General features: G+C 35.0%; 1 pseudogene; it reads left to right on the forward strand.

Annotated features, from left to right (window-relative positions):
- Window positions 1-1,802: 1,802 nt before the first annotated feature.
- LOC117322959 lies at window positions 1,803-13,319 on the forward strand (annotated as a pseudogene).
- The last annotated feature ends 9,496 nt before the right edge of the window (window positions 13,320-22,815 follow it).

Here is a 22,815-nt window from a genome sequence, read left to right on the forward strand (position 1 = left end):
AGGTATGTAATAAAACTGCCTGTATCACTATAGTGAAATTCACCAGGTATGTAATAAAACTGTCTGTATCACTATAGTTAGATTCACCAGGTATGTAATAAAACTGCCTGTATCACTATAGTAAGATTCACCAGGTATGTAATAAAACTGTCTGTATCACTATAGTAAGATTCACCAGGTATGTAATAAAACTGGCTGTATCACTATAGTAAGATTATCAGGTATGTAATAAAACTGCCTGTATCACTATAGTAAGATTCACCAGCCTAATAAACTGTCTGTATCACTATAGTAAGATACACCAGGTATGTAATAAAACTGGCTGTATCACTATAGTAAGATTATCAGGTATGTAATAAAACTGGCTGTATCACTATAGTAAGATTCACCAGCCTAATAAACTGTCTGTATCACTATAGTAAGATACACCAGGTATGTAATAAAACTGGCTGTATCACTATAGTAAGATTATCAGGTATGTAATAAAACTGGCTGTATCACTTTAGTAAGATTCACCAGGTATGTAATAAAACTGTCTGTATCACTATAGTAAGATTTATCAGGTATGTAATAAAACTGTCTGTATCACTATAGTAAGATTTATCAGGTATGTAATAAAACTGGCTGTATCACTATAGTAAGATTCACCAGGTATGCAATAAAACTGGCTGTATCACTATAGTAAGATACACCAGGTATGTAATAAAACTGGCTGAATCACTATAGTAAGATTCACCAGGTATGTAATAAAACTGCCTGTATCACTATAGTAAGATTCACCAGGTATGTAATAAAACTGGTTGTATCACTATAGTAAGATTATCAGGTATGTAATAAAACTGGCTGTATCACTATAGTAAGATTATCAGGTATGTAATACAACTGGCTGTATCACTATAGTAAGATACACCAGGTATGTAATAAAACTGTCTGTATCACTATAGTAAGATTTATCAGGTATGTAATAAAACTGCCTGTATCACTATAGTAAGATTTATCAGGTATGTAATACAACTGGCTGTATCACTATAGTAAGATACACCAGGTATGTAATAAAACATGCTGTATCACTATAGTAAAATTCACTCGGTATGTAATAAAACTGACTGTATCACTATAGTAAGATTTATCAGGTATGTAATACAACTGTCTGTATCACTATAGTAAGATTCACCAGGTATGTAATAAAACTGTCTGTATCACTGAAGTAAGATTCACCAGGTATGTAATAAAACTGTCTGTATCACTATAGAAAGATTCACCAGGTATGTAATAAAACTGTCTGTATCACTGAAGTAAGATTCACCAGGTATGTAATAAAACTGCCTGTATCACTATAGTGAAATTTATCAGGTATGTAATATTATAATAATATAATGTAAATTACATCTCTCTGCGATTTTACATTTAACGTTTTACATGTTTACATTATTGTCTGCGAAGAACGAGGCATTACTGCTCCGGATTTGCATATGAGATAGTTTGATCAAGGTTGTCATAAAGATCAAATCTAGAGATTAGATACACACAAATAGTTCGGTTGGGGAGAGATTATGCACATTTAAGTAGACAGCTACAACTTATTTACCATAGGTTTAAAGAAAAGAATTTATATGTTAGATCTTTCGTTATAAAGTACCGTTAATCGAAATGATGTTATAAATCACATAATGTTCCGCAGGTTTTCAAATGAAACTGAAACAATTTTCTCAATACAGTTGTAAATTAAAGCCGACACTTCACCGAATACAGGTGAGTGTCTATACAGACTTACCCAGTTCACCGCTTGAATAGACGGATATGTCATGTGATATGAGCTGTAAACAAGCCGACAGGTAAAACCGTGTCACAGATGAGACTACAGCATTGCCATGATCAGGTACGTACAATTTCATGTCCGTCAAACATTACCTGTACTTATTGTAATAAGTACTAGCTTGTAACTTGTATATACAATATGTGCACCCGTGCTTCTCTATTCAATTCAATGCACCGTAAATGTACGTCGTAGTTGTGTTAATACAATGAGAAACGATTGTTAATTAGCAGGGCCAGTGTATGATCCTACAGGACAATATGCCTGTAAGATTAATGAATTAGTTTATTATCTATAATATTCCGTGTCAACCATCGCATATCCGTCACAATAACCTAATTACAGCATATCTGAACTTTTGTTTATTTGATAATTAACACGGGTTTCCCTGAAGCTGACTTAAATTACTTCCTGGTAACAACAGGATCTAGCTTGGGTACATATGTCAATATAAATGTGTTTCCGGATTTGCTTCATTTGAAATAGACATTTATATACATGTATAACGAAACAACTGGAAATTTCATTTTGAGCGAGAGCCTGTCAAATTGAAATGTAGTTATTTTATATAAAAAGGGAACGTTTTCAAGCCAATTTCATGCCATGATTAGAAATATACGCGACAAACATGAAGCATGCCGACTAAATTTTGATATCGTAAGTCTTAAAATCTGCAGTTGTACATGTATGTCATTTAACGACAGTTCCACGACATGATGTCAGGGGGTACTGTCTTTATTTCTTATTCTATTTTTCAATTCAATTCAAACTTTATTTATAGACGGTACATATTATAACAAATCAATATTAGCTATAATGAGCTATTAAAACCGACTCCAACAGTAAAAGACATGCACAAATACAGAATAGAATAAATAAATGAAAAGCATAAGCATAATGTATTTACCTGATTGAGTTAAAAAAAAAAAAAAAAAAAACATTGTAAAACAGATCATTGCAGAAAATGATTGTTTGGAAATATATTTCTTGGAGTTATCTCTTTAGATATACTTGAAGCAGTATCATTTTACAATATGGATATTAAACATTGAGCATTAAGCTTATTTAGACTTATTATTTATTTAGAAGAAAAAAAACATTTTAAAATTGTAAAAACAGATAATTGCAGAAAAAGAATGTTTGGAAATACATTCTTGGTGTAACAGAGTAAGTGAATTATGAAAAATTACACAATCACATCAAACGGGCTGATAATCCATATATATATATCATCAACGTATGATGTATTGTACTTTTCGTGATTATCAGAAAAAATATCAAAAGGCGATGTGTCCATTACAGGTTGTAATTAACCCTGATTAGCCGTGCCATTGTCTAATTCATTGTGACGTCACAATAAATAGTATTACATAAGTTAAACATGAGAAATGTGAATGATGCTATTTACACAAAATATAACATACTGTGCACGACGGCTTGTATTTATTGTGGTCAATACGTAGTCTGTCCTTGTCGTTTTTTAAGGAAATATATTTATAAGTAAGGTCTGGCTGTAAACGGTGATGGGATATATAAGTATATGAATTACAGGCTTGTAGTACGTTTTTCGGCATAGCCGTATAATATTCTTTTGGCCCCGGATATGACGCGACATGTGGCGTTACTGGTCAAGATGAAGTATGTGATTGGTCAATGTAGCGGTAAATGCAAAATTCAGATATGCAGTTAAAAACGAAACAAAGATAAGATTGAATGCAAGCTGGATAAGTAGATTATCTTTTTAAATGACATATTGATAAAATTATATTCCGGATTCAAATGCAGTCTTATTATCACCAAAAATGATTCAAACTGATATTATTTTGTTTTCCGTGCTGAAAACATTAGTTCGTTAATTTATTTCACCAGCAGTTTTACATTATAACCACCAGCATTAAAACTAATGCCGTTTATCTTTTTTAAAGATATTTCTTGTTAAACATTTTTAAGGAGTTAAGCAATGTGTGTTCAAGAGACTCCAATACGTACCGAACAGAGACAGCGAAATGTTCCGTCATCAGGGGGTCGATAGTTATCTGTATATATCGATTTTATGTTGTAGATATTTGTTGATGTTTTTTTTTTCTTTTTTTTTTTTTCATAATAAATTGTATCTTTCCTTGACCTGATTTACCCTGTATACCACGCAGGTCGTAAATCGATGGTATAAAAAGTCGTGCAACCCCGTGTTTAAGGAATTCATACTTATACCGTGAGTGTATCGATAGGTTTTCACAAACTTCACAAGAATAAATATGTATGGAGTATGTTGGAAGCCAGTATTTGTGAAAAATTTATGAAATCATATTCATTAGATAAATGTAAAACCAATTCTTATTTTCTTATTCTAATGCACGTCTTTGACACTGAAAAAACACCACTGTTGGGGGCTCATAATTGTCCTTTTTGTGTTTTTGATACACACAATGACTAAGTGATTGAAAACAGACATTGGCTAAGTGATTTAATACAGACAATGGCAAGGTGATTTCATACAGGCAATGGCTAAGTCCATGTTCCTACTCAGACATTCCCTACAAGTGTAGCCGTGTTTTTGAGTTTTTAATGTACAGATGTTTTATTGGCAACATGTCTGATGACAATGAGCACTGAGTATTGCCACCGAAACATCACACATGTTCATCCCGATTGTGATCTACGGATGATGTGTCTTGTATGTACATACTAAGTAATCCACGACAGATGTTTCGTTACTCATGTTAACTTCGGAAACCCATTTTTTTTTTTGACAAATTGATAATCTGTCACAAAATGATTTCTACCAAATATTCTTCTAGTATACAGTGGTTTGGAGAAGACTGATGCCGACATTTGAGGTTATTGGTATCTCACACAGCCAGTGATAAATATGGCGAGCAATGTCGTGTGTGACAGGGACAATGATGAAGAGGAGCATTATGTCAACATCACTGGCATGATGCAAGCAAGTGGTATCTATGAAACCCCCGTGTAAGTACAAAGTTTTTTTTAAATATACCTTTTTTTCGGCATAGCCGTATAATATTCTTTTGGCCCCGGATATGTCCGGATATGACGTGACAGGTGGCGTTACTGGTCAAGTTGAAGTATGTGATTGGTCAATGTAGCGGTAGATGAAAAATACAGATATGCAATTAAAAACGAAACAAATATTAGGTTGAATGTAAGCTGAATAAGTGGATGCATCTTTTCAAATGACACATTGATAAAATTATATTCCTGATTCAAATGCAGTCTTCTTATGAAATGATTCAAACTGATATGATTTTGTTATTTGTGCTGAAACGCATTAGTTCGTTGATTTATTTCACCAGCAGTTTAACATTATAACCACCAGCATGAAAACTATGCCGTTTATCTTTTTTAAAGATATTTCTTGTTTAACGTGTTTCAATTTTTCATTTGTTTTTTGTTTCCAAGTTACTTTCGGTGCCATTTTTATCGCTTGTGTATTGAAGTATTGACGGTATTGTAAATATGTATATTGGAAAAGAACCAAGAAAACTTAAGAATAATTCAAAATCTTGGAAAACATATGAATAAATTAATAACTATACAACTGCACCATTAATGAAATACATGTCAAAAGTCGCTAAAAAGTCAGAATAAATATTTAAAAGAAAATGAAAATGAGAAAGGGGAGCCAGGCGACTGAAAAAAGGCCGGAACAAACGATAAAACATAAAAGGGGATATGATTATTTTCTATTGTTGTTTCACTTCAGTTATTCACGAACTCCTACGACGCTGGCAGTGGCTGCGATTGACTTTGGAACTACGTTTTCGGGCGTGGCTTATTCTTTTGTTGGGGATTACAAGCGTTTCCCTCTTCAGATTGGCGGGAAAGTATGGCAGACCACGAAAGGATCCGGTGTAATGTCCCACAAAACTCCCACCTGTCTCCTCCTTAATTCCAATAAAACGTTCGAGGCATTTGGATATGAGGCAGAAGATCTATACGCGGAACTGGCGGAAGATAACGCCCATTTTGGTTATCGGTACTTCAAAAATTTCAAGATGCTTCTCCATACAGATGAGGCAAGCTATGGTTTTCCAATTCCATAATATTACCCTAGTCGACAGCATTTCATCTATCTATGCCCCGTCAACTTATATTACTGACATGTTGTTGTTTGTTGTTGGGTTGTTGTATTTTTGTTTGTTTGTATGTTGTTGTTTTTTTCTCTCTTTTTTTTTTTTTTTTTTATTAATGTCGTATTTAAATATATGTATTGGTATTTAACAATTCTAAACAGGGTTTAAACAGGGAGACCGAAATCAATGACGAACAAAACAACCCCCTCCCGGCCATGTTCGTGTTCACACAATGCATCAAATATCTCCGAGATGAAACAATGAAAATACTGGAAACAAAGGGAAATCTTGTCCGGGCGAACGAGGTCAAATGGGTCATTACTCTTCCCGCGATATGGGACGATGCCGCGAAACAGTTCATGAGAGAAGCCGCCGAACAGGTAAATTTTAAAGGGAATACAAAACCATTTTACTGTATTTTCGCGTCTGCTATTTTTTTTTATAATAATGAAAATAAAACATAATTTGAAAGTAAATAAAAGGAATAAACAGAAGACACACATGTGACCAGTTCTTTAATCTATAGAGGGAAATAATGTTGATTGGTTTGGCTTGATTTATTTTGTTTTTACGTCCTATTAGCAGCTAAGGTCATTTAAGGACGGCCTCCCGTGCGTGCAACATGCATGCGTGTGGTGAGTGCGTATGTGTCTTTTGGGAGGCTGCGGTATGTTCGTGTTAAGTCTCCTTGTGATAGGCCGGAACTTTTGCCGATTTATAGTGCTACCTCACTGAAGCATACTGCCTAAGCCACCCAGCAGGGCACCCCACTCGGTCACATTATACTGACAACGGGCGAACCAGCCGTTCCACTCCAAATATGCTGAGCGCTAAGCAGGAGTAGCAACTACCATTTTTAAAGACTCTGGTATAATGTTGAATTTCAAAAATGAAGAACTAATTATGTGATATACTAAAATGATTTTTTTTTTTGGATATGTAGTTAATTACAGTCATGTAATAAAAGAAATGTATACCAAAATGTTTGTCTGTACATGTATTGCTGTAGAAAGTGGCATGCTGTTCTATAGAGTTAGTTTGTGGTAAGATGCAGCAGCGAATAATTATAAGTCACACAAATAATAGAGTCTGGAAAATAATCATGCTGTTATGCTCACAAGTGTCTGTAGCACACAATACATGGAAATTATTTGGTAATTTTAAGGACTATATGCATTTCCTCCAAACATCAAATTTACGACATCACTACCTACTTTCACTTCATACAACGCTACCAAATCGACGATAACTTACCCGCATTTATTTTGCAGTCAATTGTTTACTTTCCACAGCAGCCATCATCTGAATAAACCAACATGCATTCATGCATTTAAGTAGCCTAATGCCTATTTGAAGTGTTTTAGTATCATATCTGATATATAAGTTCTATACATAATTTCAAAGCATTTACTTTGTCCTAGGCCATTATTAACATAGAAATAACTGAAGATATGCTGAACGGTACAACATGTTGTATGTCGCTATTTTCCCTATAATAATCACTTTTTTTCTGACAGTTTTTTAAATATTTTTTAATATCTCTTGGTGGTTTTTCTCGATTTCTGTTTCATTTTGGCTCTTTTATTCACACTGTAATATGTTATTATCATTTGGTAATATTTAACATTGTTTATTATCTGCAGGCTGGCATAGAGAAACATCAGTTGGTGATTGCATTAGAACCGGAAGCAGCATCAATCTACACGAAAGAGAAACTCTCACAGCGGAAAATCTTGGATGATGGCTCTGCCTTCCTTTCACCTTACGATCCAGGAACTAAATACATGGTTGTGGATCTGGGAGGTATTCAAATTAAATAATTTGATAAGTAGAGTAAATTATCCTTTATTACTATATTACATGTATAACAGACGGTTTCATTGTCTGACGAACGTTTAAAGAAGATGATATCAAATAAATGATGTGATCGTCGTTATTTCAAGCAATGAACAGTGGTTTTAATGTTGTTATGGTCGATATGGCAATAAGATGTATGGTGGGCAAATGGCATGGGAACCCGTTAGAGTTCTCCATACTACATTGGACCACCGTACATCTTGCTGCCATATCGACTATAACAACATTAAAACCATTATTCAATACTTACATATATATGTATATTTACATTGTCTTGCCATTCTCGTCAACTTTGAAACAAACTAAACCAACACAAAAAGAATCCCGCCTTTTTTAAAGTCACATGACCCACTGGGTGTTATAGCCTGAGGCACTGGGTGTTATAGACGTATGGTGGCAACTGCCTCTTAGCATTGCGTCAATGGGGAAATGCGGAGCAAGGGTAAATATACAAATTGTATATAAATATAAAAATTGATATATGGGTACTATAGAAAAATCACAACAGGATACCACTAATGTTTGTATCCGCTGTTATCAGCGTTTTGTAAAGACGTTTTTTTCAGTTTATATGTAAGTATATAGAATTCTACAATAGTGCAAGTTAAGTTCTTATCAACAGTTTTTTTTAAATGTCAGTTTTATGAAGTTTCATGCTTGTCTACTTTGGTGTTTTTTTCGCACTGCATTATGGGAATCGGGAGCATTTTGTGGGAACTTCATTTCTATGTTAGCTCGACAGTAGACGGTTTAGATAGGGCAGGGATTGCCATCCATTTTTAGCTCACCTGGACCGAAGGTCCGGTGAGCTTATGTCATGGCGCAGCGTCCGTCGTCCGTCCGTCCGTCCGTCCGTCAACATTTGCTTCAAATCGCTACTAGTCAAAAAGTTCTTATTGGATTTTGACCAAATTTGGCCAGAAACATCCTTGGCAGAAGGGGAACAGATATTGCATAAATGGTGACTCTGACCCCCGAGGGGCCAAAGGGGCGGGGCCCAATAGGGGAAATAGAGGTAATTCCTTTAAATCGCTACTAGTCATAAAGTTATGAATGGATTTGAACCCAATTTGGTCTGAAACATCCTTGGGGGAAGGGGAACAGATTTTGCATAAATGGTGACTCTGACCCCCGAGGGGCCAAAGGGGCGGGGCCCAATATGGGAAATAGAGGTAATTCCTTTGAATCGCTACTAGTCATAAAGTTATGAATGGATTTGAACCAAATTTAGTCAGAAATGTCCCTGGGGGAAGGGGAACAGATTTTGCATAAATGGTGACTCTGACCCTCGAGGGGCCAAAGGAGCGGGGCCCAATAGGGGAAATAGAGGTAATTCCTTTAAATCGCTACTAGTCATAAAGTCATGAATGGATTTGAACCCAATTTGGTCAGAAACATCCTTGGGGGAAGTGGAACAGATTTTGCATAAATGGTGGCTCTGACCCCCGAGGGGCCAAAGGGGCGGGGCCCAATATGGGAAATGGAGGTAATTCATTTAAATCGCTACTAGTTATTAAGTTATGAATGGATTTGAACCCAATTTGGTCTGAAACATCCTTGGGGGAAGGGGAACAGATTTTGCATAAATGGTGACTCTGACCCCCGAGGGGCCAAAGGGGCTGGGCCCAATAGGGGAAATAGAGGTAATTCCTTTAAATCGCTGCTAGTCATAAAGTTATGAATGGATTTGAACCCAATTTAGTCAGAAATGTCCTTGGAGGGGGGGGGAAGGGGAACAGATTTTGCATAAATGGTGACTCTGACCCCGGAGGGGCAAAAGGGGCGGGGCCCAATACAGGAAATAGAGGTAATTCCTTTGAATCGCTACTAGTCATAAAGTTATGAATGGATTTGAACCCAATTTGGTCAGAAACATCCTTGGGGGGAGGGGAACAGATTTTGCATAAATGGTGACTCTGACCCCCGAGGGGCCAAAGGGGCGGGGCCCAATAGGGGAAATACAGGTAATTCCTTTAAATCGCTACTAGTTATTAAGTTATGAATGGATTTGAACCCAATTTGGTCAGAAACATCCTTCGGGGAAGGGGAACAGATTTTGCATAAATGGTGGCTCTGACCCCAAAGGGGCCAAAGGGGTGGGGCCCAATAGGAGAAATAGAGGTAATTCCTTTAAATCGCTACTAGTCATAAAGTTATGAATGGATTTAACCCAATTTGGTCAGAAACATCCTCGGCAGAAGGGGAACAGATTTTGCATAAATGGTGGCTCAGACCCCAGAGGGGCCCAATATGGGAAATAGAGGTAATTCCTTTAAATCGCTACTAGTTATTAAGTTATGAATGGATTTGAACCCAATTTGGTCAGAAGCATCCTTGGAGGAAGGGGAACAGATTTTGCATAAATGGTGACTCTGACCCCAAAGGCGCCAAAGGGGCGCGGCCCAATAGGGGAAATAGAGGTAATTCCTTTAAATTGCTACATTTGTACTAGTAATAAAGTGATGAATGCATGTTCTAAAATAATTCTTGAGGACTTTCAGACCTTAGATAGTCTGGACTTCATTAATCTTTATAGCAGTTCCGATTCCCACACTTTAACCATATATAGCATTGTTTGAGATTTACAAATAAAACAAATTGAATATGAACATTATTTTGACATTTGGTCTAATTCAACCAGGTGAGCGATACAGGCCCCATGGGCCTCTTGTTATGTGTTGTTGGGAACCAAACGTTCACCATCTACCAATTTGCGCTTTGCTCAAATTCATCACAATTTTGTTAACGCATCTTTGATAGTTACTGTGTTTATTCTTAGGTAACAATGCTAACATTAACATTTTAACATTTTACATTTGCTCCGCATTTCCCCATTGACACCATGCTAAGAGGCTGTTGCCACCATATGCCTATAACACCTAGTGCCTCAGGCTATAACTCCCAGTGGGTCATGTGACATTAGAAAAGGCGGGATTTTTTTTTGTTGGTTCAGTTTTTTTTTCAAAGTTGACGGAAATGTTAAGACAATGCAAATATAAGTATTGAACAGTGGTTTTAATGTTGTTATAGTCGATATGGCAGCTAGATGTATGGTGGGCAAATGTAGCATGGGAACCCTAAAGAGTTCCCATGCCATATCGACAATCACAACATTAAAACCGCTGTTCATTGCTTAAATATTGTATTCATTTGTACATTGACTTTCCACAATTATTGCATGTTTATGTGGTTTATTGCAGGAGGTACTGTCGATATCACAATACGACAGGTTCTGGGGGATAGGACTCTAAAGGAAGTCCATCATGCCACAGGTGGCGCCTGGGGAGGAATGAAAGTCAACGCTCAAATACTGGAGTTCATTTCCAGCCTTGTCGGTGAAAAGGTGTTGTCAGAACTCCGTTCCAATTACAAGGCCGAATACTTGGAACTAGAAAGATCAATTGAGATGAAGAAGCGCAACATAGAAGGCGATCGGTCTGGTAGAATATTGATTCCACTTCCGGCATCTTTGATGGAAGTTTATGAGAAATTGAACGACGGTGCTAAAATAACCAACAAACTAACTTTTGAGACTGACTTTGCAGGGAAGGTGGATGTAAAAAGAGGTCATTTATGCGTAAATAAAGAAATTGTTGAAGGATTTTTCAGACCTGTCGTCGAGAACATTGTCAAACATCTCAAGGACCTCATGAAACTGCCTCAGGCGTCTGATTTGGTAGATATAATTTTAGTTGGAGGATTTGCAGATTCAAGCATTATACAAAAGACAATAACAGAAGTGTTTACCACGAAACATGTGGTGGTCCCTGATGAAGCAGGACTTGCTGTAGTCAAAGGCGCCGTGTTGTACGGTCATGACCCCAATGTCGTTAAAGAACGAATTTCTAAGTATACATACGGTACGCGAGCTTATAGACACTTTCTGGAAGACTTTGATCCTCAAGAAAAGCGATCAGTCATTGAAGGCCAAACATACTGTCGGGATTGCTTTGGGAAGATAGCCGAAGTGGGAATGTCCTATATGATTTGGGATGGGCAAGATATTGAACTCAGTCCTGTCCTACGGAGACCTCACCATAATGGCCGTGGACATTTATAAATCTACCAAACCAGACCCTGTCTACGTGACTGAATGCGGGTGTTCCTACCTCGGAAGGATCACAGTCAAACTGCCGGATAAATCTCGGGGAAGAGAGAGGACGGCTAAGGTCAGAATTACGTTCGGAGATACGGAGTTAATCTGTGAAGCTATAGACGAAATGACTGGCAAGCGCACTAGGGAAGTACTGGATACTCTCAGCAGTCGAACCTAAGATAGATTCGAACGACAGTGGGAGATAGCCAATAGAAAAAATATTAACCCTTGATTACTATACACACACACATATATATATATATATATATATATAGCTATGCATCGAAAAACTTGTGATAAACAGTTGGAATTTATTTACATGTATACTATCGGGGGACTTGAAATTTCCTATCTAGAGGTTCGGTTAACAGGAAAACGTAAGAACGATCGTCCCGCCTGCATTAAGAGTCTCTATGAATGGCAAAGATAAAAATCCTCATTTTGTGACAGGTTATAATCAGTAGACATGTGACTTATATCAACTAAACTGTCAAACCAACTTAAGCCAGACGAAGGTCTGTGTGTGGTGACTGACGTATGACATGGATCATCGACATTTGATTAAGGGTATGATTTAAGAGCTTTCACATGAAAACTCTTGTAAAACATCAAAAATTGAAATACTTACAGTATACCTTTTCCGAAATTTTTTTTTTCTCCGTGCTCGTTTTGAACGATTCGTGTATATCTTTTTAAGTTCATCTTGAAGTCGAGGGACCGCCATCACGATGCAAGGGAGCAAGAGAACAAGAGAACAAGAGAGCGAGGGAGCAATAACGCGATGGCCGGGAAAATAGATCCTCATTGTCGCGTTATCGTGTCCTGTACCCCCCAGTCGCACAACTCTCAGTTTATGTTAGCATTGAAGTTTTCACGGCTTGTACATCATTTTTTCTGTCAAGAAAGTTCATCATTTATTGTTTATTCTGAATACTTTAAACTTTTTGTGTCATTAAAATTACTGCCCATTACGTTTCATTTTTGTACGTTTATGCATACGCATTGATTTAACACAGCCAAGGTTGTTGTGACCTCATGAATGTTGAAAAAATAAATTTTGTTCTTTTAATGATGATAGCCAATTAACAATAACAGTTAATTCCATATGAATTTGGAAGCATAATTATCTAATAAATAATGATGGCCAATAGCCAATGGGAGTTAATTCCATATGATATTAACAAATGAAAGAGTACATGCCTGTCACTTAAATACTTTCAAAAATTTGTATCGATAAATGTTGGGACCGTCCATGCTAAAGCCATTATTCATCTGCGCGTCTGTGTTTAATACATGTATTACCATAATTAATCTGTTGGAAGTATTTAAGTAGTGATATTTTAACTTTATGGCAGTTTTATCATTACTCGGTTACTATACATTTGTAGATTTTGTTCATTTTTACAATAAAATATTACCTCGATTATTGTATTATAATTGTGGGTTTTTTGTTTTTTTGTTGTTGTTTTTTTGTTGTTGTTTTTTTTTCGAAACGAACAACATAAGTTACCTATTTGGCAGACGTGTAGATTTCAACACCGGACCAGGAAGAACCACTTAGCCACACCCATATACGTCCCATGGAGCTGTCCGGTCCTTAAGTGGACGTACTACCATTTTGGCTATTAGAATGCAATCGCAACATCTCGAGAAAATTTCCGGCAACTCTCGGAAATCAACTCCGTTGTAGTTACCGGAAATTTCCCGGTTCCGTTGATTTCCGAGAGTTGCCGAACATTTCCCCGAGATGTTGCGATTGAAAGGACAAGACTCGTAGACCTAAGGGGGGGGGGGGGGGGGGGGGGGGGGGGCAGCCACCCACGATAGCGATTACAGCACAAGAATTCGTCTCGTCTTCCAATAACCTAATACATGTATATAATTTGTAGATTTATTGACAGACGAGACGAGTGCCTGTGATTTCAGGAGACGAAACATTCGTCATCCAACCAACCCGACCGCGTATCCATGGTCAAACGAGAACATTTTTGATAGCCTTTATTATCACAATTTAGCCATTTATAAATAAACCTGATTGAGTGGCTATTTTCAAAACATTATCAAAATTATTTCTAGGACAAATAAACAAAGATTCTGTTGTTTTTCCTAGGTGTTTCAAGGATAAAAATAATACTAGCAAGAACGTAAACGTTGGATGCAATAACCTTGAAAATTTCCATTATTTGTTGCTTATTTCTAATAAAATTCGTTCGGAAATAGAATCCATTTTGTCGTTGACCAAGACCTTACGAGTGGTTAAGGTGTCCCGACACTTTATCACTAGCCCTCCACTAGGTTTTGGAGGTGGAGGCAAGCCGGAGTAGCCGGAGAAAAACCACCGACCTACGGCCAGTACCTGCAACTGCCCCACGTAAAGTCCATGCAAAGTCCGATTGTCCGAAAAGCCTAAAGAATAAATCAATTCCAAATCTTGTAAAATGTTGATCTCCACCCCAGCCATTATTTTAAAAAATTGAGTGACTATTTCTATTTAGTCAGTGTTAAAAATGTATTGTTTTAAAACCTATGCCCGAAAAAGCAGCATGTATGGACCCGGCCATCAAACTAGTTTCACAAATCGATAAAATGATGGTAACGATAAAAGTGGGGTTCAATACTAGGGCCGACAAACGTGTGCTTACCAAATCACTTCGGCTTCAATTGATAGCCCAACGCATGCGCGACAAACGTATAAATGAGTATCGATTAATTACAACTACATGAAAGAATTTGAGACCTTATAAAAATCAAACTTGGCTAAATTGCTCCTTTAGGCCGAAATGTAGGCTTCTATTTGTCTTTCTTTTGTTGTTGTTTGTTGTTTTATTATTTTTTTATTTATTATTTATTTTATTTATTTATTCATTTTTTATTTATTTATTTATTTATTTATAGTTTAAATAATAATGTTGAATGTCAACATAATAAAAACATGTAGAGTTTTCTTTTTATTATCGGTTAATTTGATAATAATTGTCTGCTGTCTTGTCAAGTTTAAAAGTTAGTCGCCATGAGTCTGTTGACAGAAAGCTCATAGATATAGTTATGCAAGAGTTACCTCCCTTACAAGTAAATAAAATCAAACTTTAAATCCTTGTTAATTTAAATAACTGTTTAAAAAAGTGGGTATTTTTATTCAACACTTCATTTATTCAATATTTTATGGTTGGTACTGAACAAAAAAATCGTCCCCAAATAAAAATGAGTTAGATACTACAACCATATCTTTAAAAAATAATTATGATTAGCAATGATCGATTTTCAATTCCTACGGGTAGACATGAAGCCTTAAAAATGCTCTTACAGCTTAGATATTTCTTTATTAGGGACACTGAACCACATAAACGTGCTACATCAATATGCTCCTTTACAATCAGTAAGATATGAACACGATACAGTAAATATTGACACGAGTAGGGCAATGTCTGTACTTCCGAGAAAGTCATTGTTGATATTCCGCAAAGTCTCTGAACTCGAATTAATCTACTTGAGATCTATAGTACTTTAAAAAAGGAGATCGTTGACCTCGTCTTATATATATCTTGACAAGACAAAAATGCATCTTGACAAGTTATAAACATAAAACAATTTTGATCTGTAAAAATGAGCGTGTCGTTTTGAAGAGTATTGTCCGTCTGTCCGTATAAAATTCTTCCAAGTTTTGGTGCAATCAAAAATTCTTAAGTGAAGTTTCTAAGGCTAATGGTATGGATTAAGTAGTTGATTGTATCCCGTTTTATGCACATGCATTGGACAATAAAGAGTAAGAAAAGTTAACATTTGAAACCTGTCTTTATATACCGATATAAGATTAATCTTCACAAAAATGTCGTTCGTTTTAATTGATATTACAATAGCGTATTAGGCTCACATTGGAGTATGTTTTTCATGGCATGCGAAAATATTTTATCTGGCGGCCGCCACTTAATTATCTGGCGACCGCAATTTTGTTTTTACAATTTAATATGATATCTGCTACGGTAATTACAGTTATTGTCGTTTTCAAATCCAATATTATTATTTAGAAATGATATGTTAAATTTAAATTTGATTTTTATAATTTCCGGAAATCTGAACCGGTTACCGGATCTATCTTCAGTGATTATTACTAAATGAAGAAAACTGAGACAAAATCAAGGTGCTATGCTGTCATGTTACTACATCTAATTCCCTATAAACTACGTACGATAGCACTACGGTATTACTACGGAAATACTCCGAAAGCATGACTAAAATGCTGCGATTATGTTGAGGATACAAATAAATAAAGTTTTACAAAAAAAAAACCGAAATGTTTTGATTTTGTTGGAAACGGTAATATACTTATTACGTCACATGTATGAGCTTACTAGAACAGATTCTCGTAGAAAATATTCATAACAAGAAATATCTTTAAAAAAGATAAAATGCATTGTTTTAATGCTGTTGATTATAATGTAAATCTGCTGTTGAAATAAATTAACGAACTAATGCATTTCAGCACGGATAACAAAATTATATCGATTTGAATCTTTTTTTTTTGTGTGATAATAAGGCTGCATTTGAATCAGTAATATAATTTTATTAATGTGTCATTTGAAAAGATACATCCACTTATTCAGCTTGCATTCAATCTTAATTTTGTTACGTTTTTAACTGCATATCTACATTTTGCATTTACCGCTACATTGACCAATCACATACTTCATCTTGACCAGTAACGCCACCTGTCGCGTCATATCCGCGGCCAAAAGTAAATATTATACGGCTATGCCGAAAAAGAAATGCAGTAATTCGCTCCTTCGCCATCGTGTTTTCGCTCCTTCGCCATCATGTTTTCGCTCCTTCGCCATCGTGTTTTCGCTCCTTCGCGTTTAGGTCGAAGGAGCGAAGGAGCGATATTGGAAATTTGGCCCTAACGGAACACCATATATGTAAGACAAGACTTAAAATTTACAATATATCGTGTATAAAATATTTCCCGTAGATCGTGAGTTCGAGGCCAGGTAAGGGCACGAGTCAAAAAGTTGTCTTCCTTCGTCATTTGTGTTGCAAGTTATATATCTATTTATTAGCACAATGTATCATATACACTATGTGTTGGTGATCCGAAGATATAGATTTGAATTTCCTGTCGTAGTTCTACCGAGAGAAATATAATATATACATATAAATATTTCTCGATAAAGGGGCGGAATACTCCGAAAATTTTACAGCGTCATTTTGTATACACTGTTGGAATTACTTCTTTGTCCTTTATTAGATTTTAAGTAATTCGGATTCTTAAAATATATTATACAAATACAGACTTTGGTTTGATTACTTTCTCTGATGCTCTTAGTCTGACCAATCAGGACAGACTCCGAGATATCAACAGCACTCTGAATAGATTAGCAGGAAATAATTCGATTACTAGTGACCAAATCAACGATGTAGTAAATGACATTTGCTCCGTGTTAACGACTACAGCGAAAGACATACTTGGAGTTAAAAAAAAACAATCGCGCTATAAAAACGAACAAATATAAGTTATGGTTTAATAAAGAATGTAAAACGGCACGCACGGAATTTTATAGAGCTAAAAACGTATATAAACGTATTAAGTCAACGTATACAAAAACACTGATGAATAAAACGGGGACAGAGTACAGGAAACGACTCCGTATCAATTACAGTAAAATTTAAAGAAAAGTACGCGAAAGAACTAGGGCAGATTTCTAAAAATAACCCAAAATTGTTCTGGAATACATTAAACAAGAATTCGGAAAGTAAGAAAAAAGCAGGTGAAATTCCAATAGATACCCTTTATCAGTATTTTAAAAATCTCAATGGAAACCAAGATGGCGACGATGCTAACGATCTTGAGATAAATAACGAAGATAACAACACAACCCATGACGAAAACGGCGATATACTTAATCGTATTATATCGGAAGATGAGCTTCAAAGCGCTATCAATCAATTAAAAAACAATAAGGCGCCTGGAGTAGACAAAATTTTAAATGAATATATTAAAAATTCGTCACCCGATATGATATCAATGTATTGCAAACTATTTAATGTTATATTTGATACAGGTTTAATACCCGAAAATTGGACAATCGGTGTGATCCAACCTATTTATAAAAATAAAGGAAATCCCGATGACCCCGACAACTACAGGGCTATTACTTTGATAAGCTGTCTAGCAAAACTATTTACATGTATAATCAATAACAGACTTAATATTTACGCCGACTCAGTTGGTTTGATATCTAAAAATCAGGCGGGGTTCCGAAAAAAACACTCTACAATGGATAACATTTTTATAATGCATTCGTTAATTTCTCTTTATTTATCAGCTGGTAAAAAACTGTATTGTACGTTTGTCGATTTCCGTAAGGCGTTTGGTACTATCTGGAGAACTGGACTTTGGAAGAAAATGAATAAAAGCGGAATAAAAGGTAAATGTTTTAAAATAATATATAATATGTACCATAATATCAAATCTTGTGTAAACTTCCATTCGGAAACCTCAGACTTTTTCCCTTGCTTGGTCGGGGTCCGGCAAGGGGAAAATCTCTCCCGATTTTTGTTTTCCGTATTTCTTAATGACCTTGAAGAATTTATGATGTCAATAGGCAGTGTTCCCCTTCAAAATTTAAGTGAGTGGTTACCAGAAAAATCCATATTTTTAGTGAGGTATTTGTATTATTATACGCAGATGATACTGTTATTTTCTCTGAAACAACGGAAGGTATGCAAGCTGCTCTAAATAATTTTAATGAATATTGTAAATTATGGAAACTTGAAGTTAATATAAAGAAAACTAAGGTGATGATCTTTAGTAAAAGAAAAACTAAACGGCGACATAATTTCACGCTTAACGATCAAATACTAGAAACTGTAGACTGCTTCACATATTTAGGTGTTGCTTTTAAATCGAACGGAAATTTTGCAAATGCTAGACGTAAGCTTATCGAACAGCACAAAAGTCCATATTCTCAATTTTTAGCAAAATACGAAATCAGGCAATTCCTATTGATTTGCAACTCAAACTTTTCGATTCTCTAGTTGAACCGATTCTGTTATATGGAGCAGAAATCTGGGGATACGAAGATCTCAAGTCTCTAGAAATAATACATCTTAAATTTTGTAAAAGAATATTAAATGTTAGATCTAATACACCAAACTATATGATTTATGGGGAGTTGGGAAGATACCCATTAGAACTTAAAGTCAAGATAAGAATGTTAAATTTTTGGAATCAACTTCTGACAAATGAAAATAAATTAAGCAATATATTATATAGGCTAATGTCGAGTTTGAACCGCAGCGGTAAAATGAGATTCAAATGGTTAGATCATGTGAAACAGATTTTTAATGATACTGGATATACATATATATTTGACATTGAACTACACATGAATACAAGTTTTTATAAGTATGATGTCAAACAACGTTTACGTGATATATTTATACAAAAATGGTGTTCGGACCTAGAATCTTATTCAAAAGGTCAGTTTTATTCACAATTAAAAAAAAGAATTTAAATTTGAAAGTTATTTAACAAAGCTGTCAGATCGGAATAGAATCACTATCTCGTACTTCAAATATCAAATTCCCCATTGAAACTGGACGATGGAATGGTATTCCAAGGGAAAATAGGATGTGTAATTTATGTTTTAGTAGTATCGGGGACGAATCTCACTATCTGTTTAAATGTCAAAATGAAGAAATCACTTGTATTAGGAAAAATCATGTACCTCACTACTTTCTCAAAAATCCAACTATGCTAAAATTAGAACGTCTGCTGAAAAATTGCAATATCCAAATTATGAATAATCTGGCACTGTTTCTAAGAAAGGTGATGCTTTTGATTTGAATGTATATCTATATTTACATGTGTAATTACTTGCATTATGCACTGTATGTATCCATCTTGTCATGCTTAGTTCTATTGTTTGTCACAAATGTCCTCATGTTACACATATTCATGTGTCTGAGTGTATCAATAAAAATCTTGAAAAATCTTGGTTGAGGGCAATCCATGGTTTTACGGACCTGACCTGGGCAAATGTTACTCATTGGTCCAAACCGGATAACATTACATTGATTATCTCGTTATAATTTAATTTTGTATGAAACACGCCTTTTCATTGGCTGAAATAATTTTGTTATACCTCCATAACAAAATTTTTGACGTTGCGAAATGTAACGTCATTTTTGATTGGCTGATGACGTTGCGTAATAATTTATCACAGAAAAGAGTTCGCCAAAGAAAGTGAAATATCTTGGTGTGTATAAGACGAAATTAAATTATAAGAATTAACATTAATTATTTTTTCTGTTATACAGTCATAACAGAAAAAATAATTGATGTTAATCCATAAATAATACATCATGACGTCACCAAGAAGTCAATATGACGTTCTGCCAGGTCCGCGGAATGTTATATCAACCCCTTAGTGTAGTTCAGGTACAACAAGCTCAACAGTCAAGATTTCGCAGAATAATCTACAATTAGAAATGTATTAAAAATAATAAACGACATAAACTTCAGTTTGTGTTTATTTAGTTTAGGGTAGTTCTGACAAAACCTTATATTTTCACTAGTGAAAAATATAAGCTTATATTTGAAAATATAAGGTTTTGTCATCTTATATTTCCATTGCAGAGAAAATATCAGCTTTATTAGTTAGATAATTCTCTATATTTCACTGATAAAACTGTAATATAAAGATTTAAAATATAAAAATAGACTTCCATCAAAATGTACAATTGATGGAACGTAAAATGTTACTTTTAGTCTTTATTCTTAACATCAACTTTCGTTTTATTCATGAAATGAACATTTTATTCATGTTTTTTTATTTATATGACAAATCTGTAGAAATCATAATAAAATAAATGCAGACTTTAGTTTAGGACAATCCATGGTTTTACGGATCTGACCTAAGAAATATGCACCTCGGCTTTCAGCCTCAGTGAAAATTGCCCAGTAAAACTATTGAAATATATTACCGTTTCCAACAAAATCAAAAGATTTCGTTTTTTGTAAAACTTTGTTATTTATTTGTATCATCTGATCGTTTTCAAAGCGTTATCCGCAACATAACCGTAGCATTTTAGTCATAGGGAATTACATGTAGCAACATGACAACATAGCACCTTGATTTTGTCTCAGTTTTCTTCATTTAGTAATAATCACTGAAGATAGATCCGGTAACCGGTTCAGATTTCCGGAAATTATAAAAATCAAATTTAAATTTAACAAATCATTACTAAATCATAATATTGGATTTGAAAACGACAATAACTGTAATTACCGTAGCAGATATCATATTAAATTGTAAAAACAAAATTGCGGTCGCCAGATAATTAAGTGGCGGCCGCCAGATAAAGATGTGGCGGCCGCCAGAAAATTAAGTGGCGGCCAACAGATAATTAAATGGCGGCCGCCAGATATTAAGTGACGGCCGCCAGATAATTAAGTGGCGGCCGCCAGATAAAATATTTTCGCATGCCATGAAAAACATACTCCAATGTGAGCCTAATACGCTTCCGACAAGCTCTGATCATATTTCTATAAACCACATTTTAATGTAAATTATACCCGAATTAGACCTAATTATAAATACAATCGTTGAAGTCATCCCTCTCTACATAACATAAAATAAGTAGTCATATGTAGCGCACGAATAACATTAAATATAACACGTCCGTAACATGTCCGTCCGTCCGTCCGGTTTATGTTTTAGTACAAGTTTCTTCCGTTGTTTATACTATAGTTTATCCAGAACATGTCATGTTTCCCTAACTTGTCGATCGGATCTAACAAGGACAACTTTCATTTTAGTATGGGAAATAATTCCTCATTTATGTTCATTGTGGACGGGGCTCTGCGACCCAGGTGTTTACTAGAAAAAGTGCACGGAAACGTTGGTGTTTGCCAATAAACGTGTATATATATCAAGTTACAATCGAAATCAAAGTTATGTATGGAAAGATTATGTCAATTAGAATATAAATATTGATTTTTTTTTTTTTTTTTTTTTTTTCTAGTTTAAACATATTTTATTGACATGGAATGACAAAGGGATTAGTCAGCAAGCTTTACCAACTTATAAACGACTTCTCCCGTAATAACAAAACAATGATAAACAATACGTAGTCACATGATGCCATATACAAATATTCAAAAATGTGATAAAGAAACGAAAATATCATAATTGACATATCAGAAATAGCATTTGTATAGGAGCACAAGTTATTCTGACTTTCTACTAGAAAATAAAGTTATGAATAAATATAAAGAAAATCCATTATTTTCTTTCTTCTTCTTTTTTTTCTGAAATTCTGATGATTCTCTGTGCTAATGTCTTGTTAGTAGCCGATAAAAATCACTCTGATCTGGGCTCAGTCTCTCATTGCTTGCAAGAGTTACCTCCCTTGCATTTAAATAAAAATGAATCCTTTATTTCGCTTTCAAATCTTATTTAAGTACAATCATTATTTTTTTAAGCTAAGTTTTTTCTTTTTTTGTTATATGTTATGAAGTTAGCAAGAGTTTATCTCTTTCCGAAATGTAAATTGCTTAACTTAGTTGTTGTTTTTTTAAGAAAAGTTACTATAATACTTGTTTTACTACATATATTTCCATTACCACTTTCAATGTGCACATTTTGCGGAAATATAAAAAATATTGTGTATTTTTAACAGCCATTTTATGGCTAATAAATGATCAAAAATAATACGGCAATAGGCCTTCTCTCTTCTATGTCATTTTCATGACAAGATATCAGAAATTTGACCAAATTATCGTTAACATGCTATTGGGGACTAGATAAATGCGAAAGATGGCTAAAATTGTGATGTGTATACTCACAGATCTAAAATGCCAAAGCGAGAAGGAAAACACCACTCAAATACCTAAAACCCTTCAAACAAAAATTATAGGAATATAGGATTCGTACTTTTTGACAGGTATTTAT

The sequence above is a fragment of the Pecten maximus genome, chromosome 3 (assembly GCF_902652985.1).
Source record: "Pecten maximus chromosome 3, xPecMax1.1, whole genome shotgun sequence".
Classification (NCBI taxonomy): domain Eukaryota; kingdom Metazoa; phylum Mollusca; class Bivalvia; order Pectinida; family Pectinidae; genus Pecten; species Pecten maximus.